At 36.0% G+C, this 20,044-nt stretch overlaps 1 protein-coding gene and 2 pseudogenes across 2 annotated transcripts in view; all 3 read right to left on the bottom strand.

Annotated features, from left to right (window-relative positions):
- The window catches only part of RERE (arginine-glutamic acid dipeptide repeats), a 367,252-nt gene that overhangs the window by 321,185 nt on the left and 26,023 nt on the right, over positions 1-20,044 (bottom strand). The window lies entirely within an intron of this gene.
- Positions 9,610-9,728, bottom strand: LOC112481790 (annotated as a pseudogene).
- Positions 16,056-16,171, bottom strand: LOC112481787 (annotated as a pseudogene).

The following is a 20,044-nucleotide window of genomic DNA, read 5'->3' as shown; positions in this document are numbered from 1 at the left end:
GAATATACGGGAGGAAACTGTCTGATCTGCGAGGTCTGCCATCTTAACGATCCTCATGCTAAAAACACTGCAGATGGACGATGTTCCACCCACACTGGTAGGGAGAATCCACGCATTTGCAGATTATGCTGATAAAGCAGGAATCAAGTGACATCACAGTGTATTCGTTTAAATTCTTAGAAAGCTTTTGAATGATTTTAATACTTGTCTTTCTGAGTGTAATTAAAACTAAGAATTTTCAGATCTTAACATGTATTTATATAACAATCAATAAGTTAATTTTTTTCCATGATGAGTGGCAGGTATAAAAAATCTGAGGCGTACACATGGTTAACTGGCACTTGTGTATAATGGTTTCCCTCTCACTAGACTTTGGGCCTCAATAAACTCCTAAGTAATCTTATTTGTTTCCACTGGTTTATAGATAAGGAAAAATTAAAAATGACTACCTACTGGAATGAAAAGAAAAATGCAAGCCTCTTCATTCGGTACGGTAGATCTATGGAATACAAATTTCAAATACCAAGGCCCACCTTTTGCATGAGCAATTTGAAAGCCTAAATATCATGGCAAGAGAGAAAGAGCAGCTAGCAGTGGTGACAGACAGGAAAGGCACTGTCTTCAGTGCTACCTTGGCGGGAGTACTCATGGACTTTGGAGGCCACTGGTTATGCTTAATTTAATATGACGCTAAATACACTCAAAACATCTGGTGCACTACTGATGGTTATCATGATAAATTAAATCTGACATCACACACAAACCCATTCAAATATTTTATTTATATCCTTTTTACCTAAAAACACAAAGCTAACAATCTACATTTACTTGTGTTGCTCATCTTCTCCAATGCTCTGCTATTTTAGAAAAGGTAGGTTTTATCTAATGTTTATATAATTTGGGAGACCTCTTTCAGAAAAAGACTACAAAATTTTGAATATAAAATGCCGACGGGCTCATGAGGTGAGGGTCTCTTTGGTTTAAGCTCCATTAGCTCCATGGACAATTGGCCTCTGGGGAGGGTTTAAAGGCAGTGTAAGGTACAGGAAGGTACAGGAATTGGCACAAAGAATTTTAAAACTCTTTTTAAAAAGCAGATGATTTAACTGACAACCTGCAGAAAAGCAAAAAAGACTTCCTATACAGGCACATCAGCAAAAGTAAACTACATTCCTAAAATGGATTTATAGCATGTGTTCATAAAATGCAGAACCCCAAATCTGTGACAGACCACTGAAACAAAAGTACTCTTATAAAGGGGGAAATTAATGAAAAAAACAAACTATCAATTTTATAACAGCTATTTTTTTATGAGCAGTATAATTTTCATGAGCTCTATCATTTCATAAAACAATTAGATAATCCCTAACAATTTGCTATTTTAAAAATACAGAAGACCACTTATAACTGAAATTACTAGACTGCTACATTCAAATGATTGCATTATTTCTTACTATATTGCTTTGAGTGATATTTGGTGAAAAAAATTTTTTAATTCCTCTGCTACAGAAAATTAGCCTCACTCATACTCTTTTAAACAAAAAAGACCTAAGCCCTAATTCTGCATCTGAAGGGAGGATAGCATTTCATATAATAAATTCAGTAGAATCAAAATGACAACCATATTTCTGTTTAACTTTTCTCATCTTGACTCAAGAGCTGTGGGGAAAAAGTTATTAAAATTAATGCATCAAACTTATAATTCTGCCCTTTTTATTACTGGTTATAGTCTTTCTAAAATATTAGTCTGCTTTGCTGAACTAGTGTATCTTCTTGAAAGTTCTCTTTGAAGATTAGGATCACTTTAACATTAGGAGAAAAATGTGTACTGAAAATAATCTCTTTAGTATTAGTGTGTTTAAAATTTTGAAAATGATTCCCTCATTAGAAAGCCACTTATTTTTCTTCACTGCTTTTAATGGTGAAAAATAATGAAGCTACTTGCCATTAAACATAACACACACACACACACACACATAGCATCAATGACTGGCCAATGTCACAAAGTAAACATTTTCCTATTCCTGTTAAATAAAATTTATTTCTAATAACCACCGTCTTGTATAATCTTGCCCTAGGTTAGCAAGTTATTGCTCCATTTCTTTTTCACTAAATAATCATTTTTTTTCTAAATTAACACTGAAGAAATACCACTAGGAATTGTCATCCTCTACCCACCAGACTAAGTGAATGAACTACATGGGCTGCCAAAATCCAATTCTCTTTTACATAAGGTTAATTTAGTATTAACCTAATACTAAATGTGATACTCCACCAAAAGGCACCAAGATTTTACAGAATTCCCCGTAATCTTAACAGAGGAACAAAATAAAACAACGAGAAGAAAAACAGGATAAGATCGCTGTTGCTGGTTTGTTTTCCAGTTCTGCTCAACTCTTCCCACAGCTGATCAAACTTTGTAGCTGGATTAAGAGAGCTAGAACAAAGTACTGATACTTTTTATTTAGTTGGACTTCAGCTTTACCCTTTTCCTTCTAAGGTATTAGCTCAAGCAAAATACCAATCATTCTATACTAAAGACACTTACCTTCCCCATCATAAAGACGCTGAATATTTAATACCCATAAGGACAAAAAATGAGGTTATTCTCTCACCTTAAAATCCAGGTACTATCTAAGAAGATATTTAAATTGTCAAAGAAAACAAACAGAAGTATTAAATCACGGAAAGGTTATCATTTTCCTTCACAAAAATTAAAAACTAATATTTAACTGTCAATTACTGACTCTTTCTAACATGTTAATTTAAATGTTAAAATCTTTTTATGTGAGAAAATAATTAGAGCAGGCACCACACCTCAAAGTTTACTAGCTGTAACATGGAAAGGAGCATTATCCTTTCAGAAAGCAAGAATGAAGAACATCTTCAATTAGGAAAAAGAAAACAAAAACAAAAGCACACAACTGAAACAAACCAGGGCACCTCAGACCATTTTTGATACAGGCTCAAACACAGCAGCCCTCAACCTTTTTCGCACCAGGACAAGTGATCCTATGAGATTCAAATGCCCAATGATCTGAGGTGGAGCTGAGGCGGTGATGCTAGCGCTGGGGAGCGGCTGCAGACACAGATGAAGCTGCAGATACAGATGAAGCTTTGCTCGCCCACCACTCACCTTCTGCTGTTCAGCCTGGCTCCTAACAGGCCATGGACCAGTACCAGTCCACGACCCAGGGGATGGGGACCCATGAACTACAGTATTATTTCCAAAAAGAGAAATGAAAGACTTCTGTGGTTACTTTATAAGAGTTAAAATTTTTCAGGTAAGATTCTTCCTAAGGTAAGTAAAGTAATAACAGAATGGAGACTACAAAATTCTTTTCTTCTCCGGAGAACATGTTCAGTAGATTTGTGGAGGTTTTTTTTTTTTAATCAACATCAAGAGATTTGGGTTCCAATTCTATCCCAATAACTAAGGTACTCTGCTATTTTGATTGCAGCTTGTGTGCAATTATACACCCACCAGACTCAACTGTGGAGCCACAAAGAACTTAGAACATTACCAAATTCAATATATGCAAAAAAGAAACACTACAAAATTCGAATGTGAGGGACAAGGTTTCTACTAACACCTAGATGATAATTTTTAATTCTTATTATATATCTAAGATATTTATTGGTGATCAATGAATGCACTGTTACGTTGTGCAACTCTAATCAAGGTCAATTTCCCCTTTGGGAAAAGGGTGATTTATCTAAAAAATATTTCCAAATAAATTCCAAATAAATAATTTCCCACAAGTAAATAAACTTAGGTCTATCATTTCTATTTCATTGGACAAACATTCATATATCATTTACAACAATTTATATCAATCACCACAGTCCAGAAAAGTCATCCTTGGATTAAGATGCCAAACAAAATCCGAACTGAATGAAAATAAAAGGTCCTGGATCTGTAGAACAGTTTTGTTAGCATGCATCTGGAGAGTAAAGTGAGACCGACAACTCCTTGGTGGAAGGCAGGGGCCGCCACGTGGAGAGCTGGAGGCCATGGGGGAGGGTAACAAGAAACCCAGTAACACGTAACAAGCTATACAGGCTTTTGATGTTCTAAGGCTGTTTCTATGTTTTTTGGTATTTCACAATAATTATTCACTATTAATACTAAGGTAAATTCTCTCTGAAAATCCAGCTGGTGTCAGTTTGCTGAGTGAAAAAAAATTATTTTTGTACAAATTCAGATTTAAAAAGAGAAACAGTGGAGCCAGTAAAAAAAAAAAAACTAATGTTAACATTAGCTACAATTTATAGAGCACTTATTATGTTCCAAGCACCAGGCTAAATTATTGAATAACTCATAAACAACCTTATAAGGTAGGTATTATCATCTCCACTTTATAGATGAGGAAAGTGAAGCACAAAAAAAAAATACGTAACTCTAACATGGCAGGTAAGGTGGCAAAACAAGGATTCAAACTCAATCTTTGGGCTCTTATGCTCAAAACCGTTATGCTTTATTATCTCCCCTAAAGGAGAATCAAACTGAAAGACCCCCGAAAAGAAAGAAAAGTCTAAGTTTTTAAACAACACCCTCTCTTCTGGAGCACTCCTATCCTAAAACTGGAAGATTTCCAGGCTTTGCAATGTGACATCTTTAATAAAGACAAATCGTTTGGTACTCAATCCTTTGTCAATTTCATTCCATCTCAAGGATTCAACTATCCTCATTCTTAATATCTCCATCTTCAACCTTGACTTCTCTCTCCAGGTCTATCTAAATATTTCCATCTGCCTAATGACCAAAATCACCCAGATTTCTCAATGAAAGGCCATACTATCCTCTGCCTTCTCAAATCAGTTTCTCTTCCTGTGTTCCCAAATTTTTAATGGCACTGCTACATTTCGAATTACCTATGCACAAAAAAACCCCATTTAACACTGCGCCTTGCTCCACCAATTGCCAAATGCACCTGACTCTACCTCTACAGATTTCTCATTCCTATCGCACCCCTCCATCTCCACTGCCACTTGGAAAGGTTAGTTCACATTACTTTTCACCTAACCTCCTAGAAATAGCTTTTTTAAAGCACAGCCCTATTCATGTCACTCCTGTGCTAGAAAAGAAGCTCATTTCAACTTCACTTCGACATTCAGATAAAACGTCCCCTTGTCTCTCCATGCAACTTAATTCTTTTCCCCTCAAGAGGTCATTGCTTCCTCTACTGAACTTTGTAAACTTTAGAGCAGGTGACCTCATATCACAAGTACCTATGTATACATTTGTTATCTACCTACTAAGCACCAGAGTAGCAAGGTCAACATCTGACTCATCTGTGAGTCTTCCACAGATTTTGGTGAACATACAGTGCACATGGTAGGTACTCAAATATTTGATAAATAAATGAAAAATTCTAAATCAGCTTCCTGGATATAACACAAATGTTTTTAGCAAAAGGACTTATGTCCATTTACTTAATTTTTTAAAAACATACAAACAAACCTGAGAGATAATCATAATTTCTATCCAATCAGCTCATTTTTTAAAAGTTTTATTTGGTTTTTAGAATAGTCAGGGAAAGGTGCTTATTTTATTTGAAGACAGAAAACACGCAACATCTAACACTACTATTTGCTGAGCCAGGAACCATCACTTCATGAGGCCTCAGCTTGGTGCTTCTGGATGAAGCCCCGAGACAGCCCAATGCACTGAATGATTTGCGATGACTACTCTGTCATCCTCCTCCCTCATTTCTCCAAAGCTGCTCTTTCAAACATTTAGATGTTTCTACCATAAGTCCGGCCCCTCTTTTTCCTTCCACACCAAGGTCCTAGTGGTGTGGCTTATGGAGAAACTAAGCCACATAAATGAAGACTAGGAGTTTAAAATGCCTAAATATGTTGGACTATGGAAAATTAGTATTTCCCCACCACAGTAAAGTTATACTCTTGGGAAAGGAAGAAAATTTCAAATATTCCCATGGTCCTGCATTCAGCAAAAATGTAGGTATGTAAGAGCCAAGGAAGTTAGGGCTCAGTAAAATGAGGAAAGGAAACATGAATTCTGTGAAATTTCCTATCTGCAAACCATAGCAGTTTGGGAGTACGAAAATGAAAATACCCAGACTATTTCTAGATATTCTGATGAAGAATGATAATATTTATGTCAGTAAAGTCACAATCATTGAAACAAATCCAGATTGTTTTTATTGTTCTATACAACCCTGTAAAAGTATAGGATGTAATCCACTTTTTCAGTTCAGAAATAAAAGGTCTTTAAAAAATAAAAAATAAGAGGTCCTTCCTAAAAGGAAAAAATCTATCCCCATGATCAGAATTTCAATTCAGTATTAAAAATGAATGTCTGGCCTATAATTCAAGAACTAAAGGCAGAAGTAGGGCACCAGTTGACCAAATATATTTACTCCCATGCAAAAAGCTAACTCAAGGTCAGCCACCTGCTGCAATATACCAGTCCTAGGAGGCTGTTACTCAGATCACCAGGCTGCTAATCAACTCTGTGGTTCTCATTCTCCCACTTCCTTTCCCTTACCTCTACCTCCTCCAGGTCAAAGAGCACCCCCAAGGCAGGCAGGAAGCAGCTACAGTGGATCAGAGTGCACGGGTGTCACCTGGCCTCTGTCTATGCAGACCAACAGCCATGCAGCCCTCTATTCTATGTGATCCTCCCCTTGTGTCATCTCACACACAAAAAATCACGGAATACTGTCTTGGGTCCAATTAAAATTCCAAGACAGACTTTAAAAAAAAAAAACAAAACTGTAAATGTTTAAAAAAAACAAAACAAAAAAAACTCCTACATTCATTCATATATTCAGTGCTTAAGCCAATGATGTGCCAGGCAGAATCTCTGCAGACTGAGAGGACTGTGGTTGGGAACCACAACGTGGCGGGCTGAGTGCTAATAATGGGGGTCAGGAAAGTCCTGAAGGAAATTACATCCAAACTAAAGCCGGGAAAATTAAATGAGTAAGAGTTGAGCTGGCCAAAAACAAAAAAAACAAAAAACAAAAAAAAAGAAGGAAGAAGAAAAGAATTTCACAGGAGGGCTTTTCCTAAGTAACTAATATAATCAGATTTATATTTTTAAAAGATCAAAGGCTCCAAAGAAGATAGCAAAAAAGAATGCTTGACATCATTAGACATTAAGGAACTACAATCAAATCACTTCACATATCCTCCAGAACGGCTATGATCAAAAACACAGACATCAAGTGTTATCAAGGATGTGGAGAAATCGGAGCCTTCGTACACTGCTGGTGAGACTATAACATGGTATAGACACTTTGGAAAATTGTTTGACAATTCCTCAATGTTAAACATAGAGGGGCTGTAATGACTCAACAATTTCACTCCTAATTATATACACAAGAAAAACAAAAAGGTATGTCCACACAAAAACAAAAAAGCATGTTCATACACACACAAAAATAAATGTTCAGAGCAGCATTTTATTAATTGCCAAAAAGTGGAACCAATCCAAATATCCTTATATCGACTAATGAACAGATAAATAAAATGTGGTACACCCGTACAATGGATAATTATTTGGCAATAAAAAGGAAAGAAGTACTGACGTATGCGACAACATGGACGAACCTTAAAAACATTATGCTAAGTCAAAGCAGCCAGTCGCAAAAGACTGTATAATTCCATTTATATGAAATGTCCAGAAAAGACAAATCCATAGAGACAGAAAGTAGATCAGTGGTTGTTTACGCTAGGGGATGGGTGGGGAGGAAATGGGAAGTGACTGCTAACGAGCGAGTACAGGGATTCTTCTGGGAGGATTAAACGTTCTAAAGCTGACTATGGTGATGGCTGCGCAACGCTGTGAACATACTAAAAATAACTGAATGGTATACTTTAAATGTTGGTATATGAACTGCATCTCAATAAGGCTGTCCTAAAGCAAAACAAAAAATCAAAAGGAATACAGGAAGAGCAAAGGATTTGAACAGGCAGACTGGCTTCGAAGCTAAAAAGTAACTCAGGAAAAGTCAGTGGCCTGAACTAGGGAAATGGGACTAGGAAGAGACAGGGGAAAAAGAAACAGTACTTAGTTATGGACAGTGGGAGAAAGGGAGTCCACACTATGCAGGGTTTCTGGCTTAGACAACTGAGCAGCATTTACTGAAACAGGAAAACAAGAAAAGACATGTTTGGGTAAGGGGAAATTTACTGTATTTTTAAGTTTAATTGTATTTACAGAAGTTGTATGAGGAGTTGGAGACGGTTTTGTTTCAAGAAGTTGTAAGCTTTCCCAAACATTTGTTCAATTTTTAATGCAATTTAATGTTAGTCTTATTTATAAATGGAACTGATGTTTAAAGGGAATTAAGTCTGTTCAACCTGAATTAATCAATACACATCAAAAGCTATCTTGAAAGTTATTCTTCTTATATTTTTATATAAAATGTACTAAATACATGAATAGACTAATAAGATTCATAAATTAAATTTAGGGCTTCAAAAAACTGGGTTTTACATTTTCTAACTTTAATAAATTGACTATTAATTTTGAACACCAGTTAACTATACGTAGTTGGGGATCACTGACAAGTAGCAGCATTAGTGGCTAGAAATTGAGAAGTTCCAATTAGAAGGCTTCTGTTCTCTCTATGAAATAGGAAGTCAGGTCATCTGTTCACGAAGTGGAAAGGAAGAGTGGGTGGTGAGAGAAAGGGGAACAGGAATCCCAGATCTAATGAATAGTTGAAAAAAAAGCAATGGCAAAAGGATGGGGTAGGGGGGAATACAGAAGGACCACCTGGCACTGTCATAGGCCTAGTTTGGAGTGTGGAGACCACGACTTCACAGAGGCACCCATCAGCTGAATGATACCCTTTTCTTTACAATTACTCAGCATAACTTTCTTCCAAATAATGTTATGTGCATTGGGTTACTCTGCGATATTAACAGAATAAGTTTCTAGAATTTTGATTTTCAGCCATAATTTAAAGATAGAAACAAGTGAAAGGAAAATCCATTTATAGAACGTACTTAAAGAGTACATCTGCATTCTAATCCTGATCATGGCAAAATTCTTTCCAGTAAAGAGTTGTAAAACACAATAGCTCTTCTAGAATATAACAAAAATATCATTTACTTATTATACTTTCAATATCATGTCCATTTCTTTTGTTCCTAACTCCTCAGTCAGGATTCTAGATCAAGGTTGTCCGATAGAACTTTCAGCAATGATGGAAATATTCTGTTATCTGCACTGTCCAACACAGCAGCTACTGGTCACATGTGGCTATTGAGCTAGTGTGAATAAATAAGTTTATTTGTTTAATTTAATTTAAACTTAAGTAGCTACATAAGGATAGTGGCTACCATGTAGGACACTGCAATAGACTTTTCTATTAAAGAAAATGAAGAAATTTATGGGCCCACTAGGTGCCCAAGAGTCCTAAGTTTCTAACACTTAGATACTTGACAATAAAACAAATATGTGAATTCACTAATCCACTCATTTGTGAAAACACATACATTAATCTTCGCCCATTAAACGTCTTCGGTTCACTTTTTTTTTTTTTTTAGACAAGGCAACCATTGGTTGACCTCACAGATTGCAAGGACCTTGTCAGCTTACAATCTCTTATTTTTTTTTTTTATTTTTTACACCTACAGCACCTGGTCTTCCTAGGTGGTCTCCCACCCAAGCACTAAGCAGGCCCGATCCTACTTAGCTTCCGAGATCAGATGGGATCCGGCTTGCTCAGGGTGGCATGGCTGTAGACTTTGGTTCAATTCTTAAATACAAGATTTCCAAAGCCTCAAAAATGTGGATGTGAAAACAAAGTGTGGGTGTCGACTCAGGGAACAAAGGAAACCCATTTCACACCCCAAGTTTAGAGAATCCACTGTGCTTAAGAGAAGAAGCTATCATCTTCAGAGTGTTTAACAGGCATCTTCTAAAGGCTAGGGGTGGCCAAATCTAGCCTGCAACCTGTTTTTGTAAATATAGTATTATTGGAATACAGCCATGCCCAGTTGTTTATATATTACCCATGGCTGCTTTGGAGCTACAAGGACAGAGTTTGGTAGCTGTGACAAAAACCATCCAGCTCACAAAACCTAAAATATTTAATATCTGGCCCTTTCCAGAAAAAGTCAGCCGACTCCTGTTCTAGGCTAGGGGCTGAAACGGCTGTTTGCACCAGGTAAGGAACAAGACTTCATAAGCCACAATCACCAACAAAAGAAAGACTATCTGATATCTAAACCATTTAAGTTATAAGAAAAGGTTAACAAACAAAAAACTGTTTTAAAAACCTTAAAAATCAGGGCATTTTCTGTTAATTTGTGGCAATGATTTGGTAGAGTAAAAGACTACTGATCTGGAGAAAACAGTTGCTGCATTTCATTTTTAGGAAAGAAGCAATTACAAGGGGGTGGGGAATCACATATGGATGATTTATTTATAATACGGTACTTCTGATCCCAATTCATAGTACTCTGTAAAAATCACCAACCCATTTAATCGGCGGTCCCCAACCTTTTTGGCATAGGGACCGGTGCGCCTATGAGAATCTCAGGCTCGATGATCTGAGGCGGAGCTGAGGCAGGGAAGCTAGTGCTTGGGAGCAACTGCAGATACAGATGAAGCCTTGCTCGCTCACCTGCTGCTTATCTCTTCCTGCGTGGTCTGGTTCCTAACATGCCACAGACTGGTACTGGTCTGCGAGGTCTGGGGCCTAGGGAATTTTCTGTTTTCTATAGTACAAACAGTTGGTACCACTGAGAACAGTGTCTTCAACTGTAACCTCAGAAGATGATTGTGAAGATAAAGGTTTTGTTGCAAGGTACAGTACCTGACACAGAGTGGCACTTAATTTTTTTAAAATACAGTTGACTAAAAGGGGTCATTCCCCATGAATTGTAGATAATCAGGGTTTTATTTTCTCAATAATGCAAAAATACATTTTCATTAATATAGCACTGAATGTTTTGGTCAAACCTAGATCTAAAAGGAAAGGCCACCTGATAATTAAGAGTACAGGCTCGAGAAGGAGACTGCCTGTTTACTTGCAGCCCTACTACTTATTTAGTAGCTGTATCCTCAAGTTTCCTCATCCACAAAAAATAACAGCACATATTTCATGAAGTATGTGGGGAGGATTAGAGTTCCACAGAACAGTACTATGGCACACTGTAAGCACTCAATAAATGCTGTTTTAAAAACCTATGGTTAATGTATTGCCCATAGGCATGTAAATTGATACAACCTTTTTGGAGGCTAATTGAGCAATTTCTATTAAAATTCAAAATTTTTAACTCACTAATTCCACTTTTAGGAATTTATCCTACATAAATATTCACAGGCTTATATAAAAATATTGGCAAGGATGTTAACTGCAACATTGCTCATAACAGCAAAACACTAGACAAAGCCTAAACATTCATCAACAGGGAACTGGATAAATTGCAACATTAATGTCCCATACTATGAAATATAATTATTAAAAAGTAGACTATGTGTGTATAGTGATACAGAAAAATGTTCAGGATTTATAGTTAAGTGAAAGAAGTTACAGTTCAGCATATAGGGTACGATACCATTTTTGTTCATTAAAAAAGACAGAAAAGGCATACAGTATTTATGTTTTTATAGAAAAGGTTAGGACCAGGAAACACATTAAGTGAGCCCTACAGTTGCCTCAGCTGTTCGCCTGGAGACAGTTTCTAAAGGACAGCACAGGGAGGGGGAACCCAAGCACAGCCCGGAAGTACTGCTGAACTGAGGAAACAGATTGAAGTTTGGGGAGATTGAGATGGCTAGAATTTACAGGGGAAAAAAAAAGAAAAAGTTAGGAATAATATACACCAACTTACTGTTTTCATTTTGGAGGTCAGAACTATTAGAGACTTTTATTTGCTAAATTATACATTTCTATATGTGCAAAGTTTATAAGTAACATATATTACTTTTATTGTAAGAAAAAATAGTAGGAAGCCCTTTAAAAAAAGGTTTTCAAAGATTTTAATATTGTAAGAAATTGTTTATGCTGTAAATGCTGTTTTAGGAAAAGACATAAATGTCCACCCCAATTTTCTAATACATATGACTAGAAAAAGAGATGGGAGGAAAAGACACCAAAATGCAAACAGCTGTCATCTCTATAAATTTCATGAAGGTAGGCATTTCTACTATTATATAGTGAAATATAAACTCGGTAAGAAATAAATATTCATTGAATGAAAAAAAATATTTCTAGAAATGTATAAGTTAATAATACTTTATTGTATACTTGAAATTTGCTAAGAGAGTTAGATCCTGTGTTCTCACCACAAAACAAAAAAAATGGTAACTTTCTGAGGTGATGAAGATGTTAGAGTCAATGTAGTGATTATTTCACAACGTACATCAAATCATCAAACTGTACATCCTAAATATATATAATTCTTAATTGTCAAATCTACCCCTCCCTCCCGCTCTCCTTCCCTCCCCGCCCCGTGTGTGTCTGTGTGTATGTGTCTGTGTGCGTGTATCTGTGTGTGTACCCCCCAATATAAACCATTTCTACATTGGACTGAAACTTACTACTACTTCAAATATTTTGTTCCTGACATATAATACTCTTATTTTACCTTATCCTCTCAAAGTATCATACAAATAAAATTTACAAAGTCAATTTGAGATTCCATCAAAGAATCACATACTTATTCAGGCCTATTTCCACTGAGTAAGTAAATATCTGGTCTGTGCCTTTAATACAATATCAAATAAATAAAAAAGAATTTTGCTGACTGAATTATAAAAAAAAGTTTAAAATTTTTTTAAACTCCAAAAATGTCACTACTACTTATTTTTCCGCTTTTTACAGACCTACAAGTCAAACATCTGTCTAAATAGAGATGTCTAAGAAATATTACATTCTTTGAAATGTTATAGCTATAACATGAAATTATATTAAATCACATCCAGATGGTATGTCTTTCATAACAAGTCTCAACAAAAGAAAGCGGTTGCTGAAAATAAGTTACCATTTTTCTGCAACTCACTATTAATTGAAGGTGAAGAAAGAATATGGTCACTATGTAAAGTACAAGCACAGCATCACTTCCAGAATTTATAATACATCAAATAATGTTCTCGTTTACATTTTACTTTCATGAATCAAGGTTTTTATACTTTTAAATTTTTTTTCATTAAATATTTACAACTAATAGACAAGTATTAGAGACTATAAGGGACACCACGTACTTACCACCCAGAATAACAAATGTTTACATTTTACTATATATGCTGCAGATGTCTATTCTCGTAAAACAATTAATAAAACATTAGATATAGTTAGATCCTCTCCTCCCACTTTTTTTTTAATACTTATAAAGGATGACAAGCTTCAGAGTTCCTGGATTTTAGAAAAATCTATTAACGCATTTTTTTTTTTATTATCCAGGTTAAACTTTTCACCAATTCAATACATAAATTCCAACCTGCAGCAAAAACTTACTGCTGTTACAAACTTATCTGTACCAAATAACATTTAAAAAAAAAAAAAACTATTAAAGTTGTCCTCACAAAGACTATATTAAGTAGATATCTTGGCCATCACCTATATTATTAGCCTTCTGGTTCACAGTTTTGCTTTTAAATGATTCCCTAAATCTTCACTGTCTAATATGGTTAACACCCGAGCACTTGCAATGTACTAACCCAAGTGTATAAGTGTAAAATGCACACTGGATTTCAAAAGCTAAGTATGAAAAAAATGTAAAGAATAAGAATTTTTAGATTATTCACATGCTGAAATAATATTTTGGATATATTTGGTTAAATAAAATATAGTTAAAATTAATTTTCCCCTCTCTTTTGTCTTTTTTTTAATGTGGCTACTAGAAAATGTTAAATTACGCATGTGTCTTACAGTTAAAGCTCAGATTATAATTTCTATTGCACAATGCTGTCCCAGATACATCACAGCAGCACCAGGTAAGAACTATTTCAGAATCAAGACTTAGAAAAACATGCAATGGTTGAATTGATCAAAATCACAGAGCTGTGGTTGTTAGGCAGGCAATTTAGAGGGAAGAAAACTATTTAGGGAGAAGAAGGACTCCCAGATTACCCTCCTGCACCACCAGAACACCCCGGATAAACACTGTTTCATTTCATTTTACTCGTGTGTATCTGGAAAATTACTCTCCTAAAGAAGTCAATTCTTTAGTAACTTCAATGGATTGAAAACAGATCTAATACAATTGATTCATTCATTCAATGGGACTAGGGATACAGTGGTAAATACAACTGTGGCTTTCTGGTGTATGTAGGGAAGTCACATGCAAACAATAAGCAAATTAACAAATAAGTAAAAACTCACTTCAGAAAAGTGCTTTGAAGAAGTCATGTGAAAAAAGTCAGTAGTCAGTTTCCCCAGTCCAATCCTATCTTTAGAATCAGCTTTTAGGAGTCCTTTAATGCTGTAGACTCTGAGATTTTTAGGGGTAACAAATTAGTTATTTCGATGTGTTCATACTGCAAGTTCATTTTCTGTGTAAATATTTTCAATCCGAGCATTCTGCAAAACACATGTACTGTCTCCAAGGACATCGGCCAAGAAAACGCAAGGCAACTTATGTTACTGCCATGACTCTCGTAACACTAGTCTCCATTTTAGCTTTTAATACTTAATTTTTTTAAAATCAGTGGTTATTTACCCTTTGTCATTAAAGAAAAGCAAGTGAGAATATCTTGCTGTAAACATGGCAAAGTAAATTCCAAATTTTTAAGCATTTGATATAAATCTTCAGGTCCAGGAAATAGCACAAAGACCCAAGTTGACATGGTTAACTTGCTCTCCCCCCAAAAAAATCAACTCCAAGAACTCTGGACATTCATACTGCAGATAAAACGTTACTGTGTGTGGCCATAACTACACAGTTGAATTGTCCTCCATAAGTTCTGTGTCAATCAGGTCAAGAGTTAAAAACAACCCTTCATTACACTGTGGACTTGCAGTGAATTCACGCACCAAAACACTATCCAACCACCATAAACCATGTTAACATAAAGACACAATACACAACTGGCTTAGGAAAACAGCAGATGTTAGAAATGCTCAATAATGGATTCAATCAGTAAGTTATAGCAAATTTATATAACAGAAAATTACAGTTATAAAAATAATCCTGAAAGTATATTTGTTGATATCAAATGACATGAAAATGTTCATATCTTACTGAAGATGCAGTAATTGCAAAAATATATCTAACATGATATCTTTTTAAAATGTATTTATACAGGCTGCATAGGAAAAAAGTCTGGAAGGGTATATCACAAATAACAGCTAACATTAATTATCTATGGATGCTTTTAAGGTTCTTCTTTTTAACCCTATTTTCTAACTTTTATACAATAAACATCTACTACCACTTTATATAGTAAGAAAACATAAAAGTTGCTTAAAGCCAGTTACAAAAGAGTATATACATCGAAGACAATGAGATATAAAGGAAAATTACACAAAAGAAATACCACAGAGTGTTAACAGAATAATCTCTGAATGGTCCTTTCTCCTCATTTACGGAAGTCTTTAATATCTGCTAACAGCTTTCCTTCTCACCTGAGTACTACCATAATCAAGGTGAGGGCGACAAGAAGATACATCCACTTGACAGCCAGGTACCTGCTTCTTAGGTATCCTCATCTCCAGTGACCTCTACCTTCACTCCATGAAGCCATCCACTTACACAGCCACACACTCTTCATATCTGAAACCATCAATTCAAGGCCCCAGCAATCCTGAATATTCAGATACATTTGTCCTCTAGCCTCAACAGAACCCTTTTTCCTTTGATCCTGTTTTCTTCCTTGTCAGCATCTTTCAGATTTCACTTCTACTCACTACTTCTAGGAATTTCCTATTTCCCCCTTTATTTTGGTAAACTACTTAAAAATTATACCCAACCTAACTTAAATCTTTAAAAAAGAATCAAGCCAGAATTATTATTCTGCTATACAGAGAGGCAAATAATGCTTTACCTCATCCACTCAAGGAGATAATCAACGAATTGCTCAAATACTGGCATGTACTTTAACTTTTTTTTTTTTTTTAAATTTATGCCTATGGCACCTGGTCTTCCTAGGTGGTCTCCCATCCAAGTACTAACCAGGCCCGACCCTGCTTAGCTTCCGAGATCAGACGTCGGGCTTGTTCAGGGTGGCATGGCTGTAGACCATGGACCGTGGCTCCACTGGGGTGCAAACCCAGGACTTTCTGCGTATAAAGCAGATGTGCTAACCGTGACACTATGGAACCACGTCTGCATTTTAACTCTTGAATGGTCCAGCCCTCAACTCCTGCTTTTCCTCAAAATAATTTCATTATTCTAGCAGAGCACATTTCAATCATGTGAATTCTCTAATTCTCATACCTCCTCTCTTAACAGTCATCTCTCTTCTCAATTCTTTTTAAATCTCTCCCACATCTGTATTTTCCAACAACTAACATCAAATATACATGGTAGGTGTTCAATAAACACTGAAATATTTGACCTCGCTCATCACTTATGCTTTGTATATATTAACTCATCTAATTCTCACAGTAACCCCACCACATAGGTACTATTATTATCCCTGTTTTACAGATGAGGAAACTTGAGGCCCAGTAAAGTTCTATACCTTCCTCATTAACATAAAGTTACTACTGCCAGAGCTGGGATTTAAACACAGGTGTCTGGCTTCCAAATGAGTGCTCGTCACCATCATATCACATCACTTCCCAAACCAAAGCTAACTTCTGCTTAACTAAAAAATGTTTCAGTTAAAAACATGATAAATAATTTCAATATATGATTTAAGTAAACATCCAACTGGTATATAATTTCATACCAACTATAATAATCACAAAATTCTTAGTCTGCTTATTCTTCAAAATACAGTAACACAGTCTATCTTCACAAAATATTTCTTATATAAATTTCCTAAAGTGATTTCACTTGAAATGGCTAGTGACTTTCTAAATTTTTTTCATTCACCTTAAGTCATCAGGTACTTTCTTCCCCTAAGACTATCTCATGCTATTTTAAGTATGTAATGCACAACATGTAAAATTTTTAAAATAAGTTCCCCTTTCTTTCCTCTAAAAACCATCAATATTTAACGTTCCCCTTAAATATGTTCTCTTTTACTAAATGTTAAAATAACATCAAAGTCAAAAATTAGAACTACTTATTCTGAGTGACTCCAATAAGCACTTCAACCTTTGAAGGAATTCTAAGTGAAGAAAGTTATCAATATTTTATCTGTTAACATTTACACTGCAACCTACTTAAAACAGTAAGTTATATGGCTGTTTCAATTTCTGGAAGGTATTGGTTTATCTAAGAAATTAGATTTTCTCTTTGCCCTCCTAGAAAAAAACATACTCTCAAGGCTCAGCCTGGCCTTTGACGCCTTGGAAGCTGGGTGTTGACTTCTCCTCTCAGCTATGAAAAGTCCTAGGTGGCATCTTCCTCCATCATAAGGCTGCTGTGTCTACACTGAAATCTGTCGTTAAGTGCAGCCACCTTCATTAACGATTGTAGCTCAATCTTCTGTTCTGGGTAACTTGCTGTAGCTTCTATACTAGCACTTACTGCTTCACCTTGCACTTTATGTTATGGAGACGGCTTTCTCCCTTAGACCTCATGAACCGAGACCTCTGCTCGCTTCCAACTCTCCTTCTGCAGCTTCCTCACCTCTCTCAGCCTTCACGGGACCGTAGAGTCAGGGCCTTGCTCTGGGCTTTGGCTTAAGGGAATGTGTGGCTGGTTTGGTCTTCTGTCCAGACCACTAAAACTTTCTCCTGGTACATCAGCAGCGAGGATGTTTCACCTTCTTATCACTCGTGTGTTCACTGGAGTAGCACTTGTAATTTCCTTCAGGAACGTTCCCTTTGCACTCACGACTTGGCTAACCGGCACAAGAGGCCTAGCTTTCGGCCTATCTCATCTTTCAAAATGCCTTCCTAACCAAGCTTAATCATTTCTAGCTTTTGATTTAAAGTAGGAGACATATGACTTTTCCTTGCACTTGAACTCTTAGAGGCCACTGTAGGGTTAGTAATTGGACTAATTTCAATATGGTCGTACCTCAGGGAATAGGGAGGTTCGAGAAGAGGGAAAGCGACAAGGGACCGGCTGGTCGGTGGAACTGTCGATGGAACACACATTTATCAATTACATTCGCCGTCTCATATGGGAGTGGTTCGTGGAGCCCCAAAACAATTACAATGGTAACGTCAAAGATCGCTGATCACAGATCACCGTAACAAACAATGGAAAAGTTTGAAAGACCGTGAGAATCACCAAAATGTGACACAGAGACAGGAAGTGAGTAAATGCTGTTGGAAAAATGGTGCCCACGGACTTGCTCGATGAGGGTCGCCACAAACTCTCAATTTGCAAAAACAAAAACAACTGCAATATCTATGAAGTACAATAAAGTGAAGCACAATAAAGTGAATGTCTAATAACATAGGTATATTATTGAAGTATCAAAATAACTATTGTGATCACCCTGCACAGACTGTTGTCTTGAAGTCTCTGCTGTATTCAGCTATAGAAAGCTATTTCTTGATGTTTAATTTGAACAGGTCATCCTTTGTTTCAAGCTGAGATTTGGTTATAACTTTTTACAGGGTTATTTCTTTGTTACTAAACATAGGCACACTTTGAGTAAAAGTCCAAACTGGGCATTTCAGAACAGACTGGATCACATCGAATGCCATCTACCAAAGTCATCCAGTTTTATTAAAGATTTTGCCAAGTCCCCAGAAAATTTTTAGAAATGAAAGTAGAATGGCAGGAGGATCACCAAAGTAAGGCATCAGAAATTACAAGTCAACTTTACAATGTGAAATTTGACTTTACTATAGATCTTATCAATTAAGTTTACAATAAACTGGCTGAAAAATTCCTCAGCCATGCCAAAAATTACAAGAGCTATTTATACATTTTAGCTGATTAGTGAAAAAAGCAATTATCCAAGTTCTTTAATTATCAAGAATTGATGATACTTAAAACACTTCTTTGTAGAGGTCCCTATTTATTTCGATTTTTGATAACATTTGTGTGTAATGAGACAAACAGTATACATTTAATAGAAAAAAATAAATACTGTAGAAGACTTCATTTTTTACAAAGTTTAAAAGAAAACTTGTTGTAATGTTTAGAAATGTTACTGAACAATTTTATTTGTAATATTGGAACTCATACTTTATCCTAAGGAAACAACTGTAACTACAAGAAGATACTTATCTATTAGAAGCTCCAGGAGAACAAAAATTTTTTTTCTATTTATTCATAACCATATCCTCAGTGCCTAGAACAGTGACACTGATATTTACTGAACGGAAAAAAACAAGAAATAGAAAACTTATGAAACATTATACATTTGTTATGACGAAAATTACACAATTGCACAAAAGTGCATATACATTTTAAAATAACTCATTCCTTTTTTTTAAGCATTAACCTAGACATTAAGAAAACTGGGTCCCAATGTCAGCTAAGTCACTAATTGACTTGTGCCTTGGAATCTGGTACCCTCATATGTACTACTGCCCCTACTTCTTGGCCCTGCCTAGTCCATTGTTGGATAAACATTACAGGGAGAACATAGCTGAGTTACCTCAGGAAGCAAAGACTGGCTGCATAATAGAGAAAAGGGGTACACAACCTGTACCAAAGCAAATGGAGTCTGCACTATCCAACTGAACTACGAGACCCTTAGTAACATGCTCCTTAAGCCACACTGACTCAGGACCATCCATTTTAACTCCAGGGTCCCAAAGGCATACCTGAACCACTATGCAATAAAAAGAGCCAGTAATTTAGGTCATCTGATCCAAGAGAACAATGCCATCCAAGGTACACCAAAATATCAAACCCTATTGTCAAAGGAACCAGAAAATAAAGTAGAGGCAGAGAGGGAGCAATTTCACCTGCTGGAAATAGGAAACGTAGATCTGTGTGCCAGCCGACAACTCTCATCCGATGAGAAAGGATGCTCACCAATCTGCTCGAAGAAAAGCAACTATTCTTAAGTGCTTGGAATAAAAACTATTAC

Source organism: Pteropus alecto, unplaced genomic scaffold (genome assembly GCF_000325575.1).
Source record: "Pteropus alecto unplaced genomic scaffold, ASM32557v1 scaffold125, whole genome shotgun sequence".
In the NCBI taxonomy this organism is placed as follows: Eukaryota; Metazoa; Chordata; class Mammalia; order Chiroptera; family Pteropodidae; genus Pteropus; species Pteropus alecto.
The sequence above is the reverse complement of the archived record's forward strand: the minus strand, read 5'-3'. Positions and strand labels throughout refer to the sequence as shown.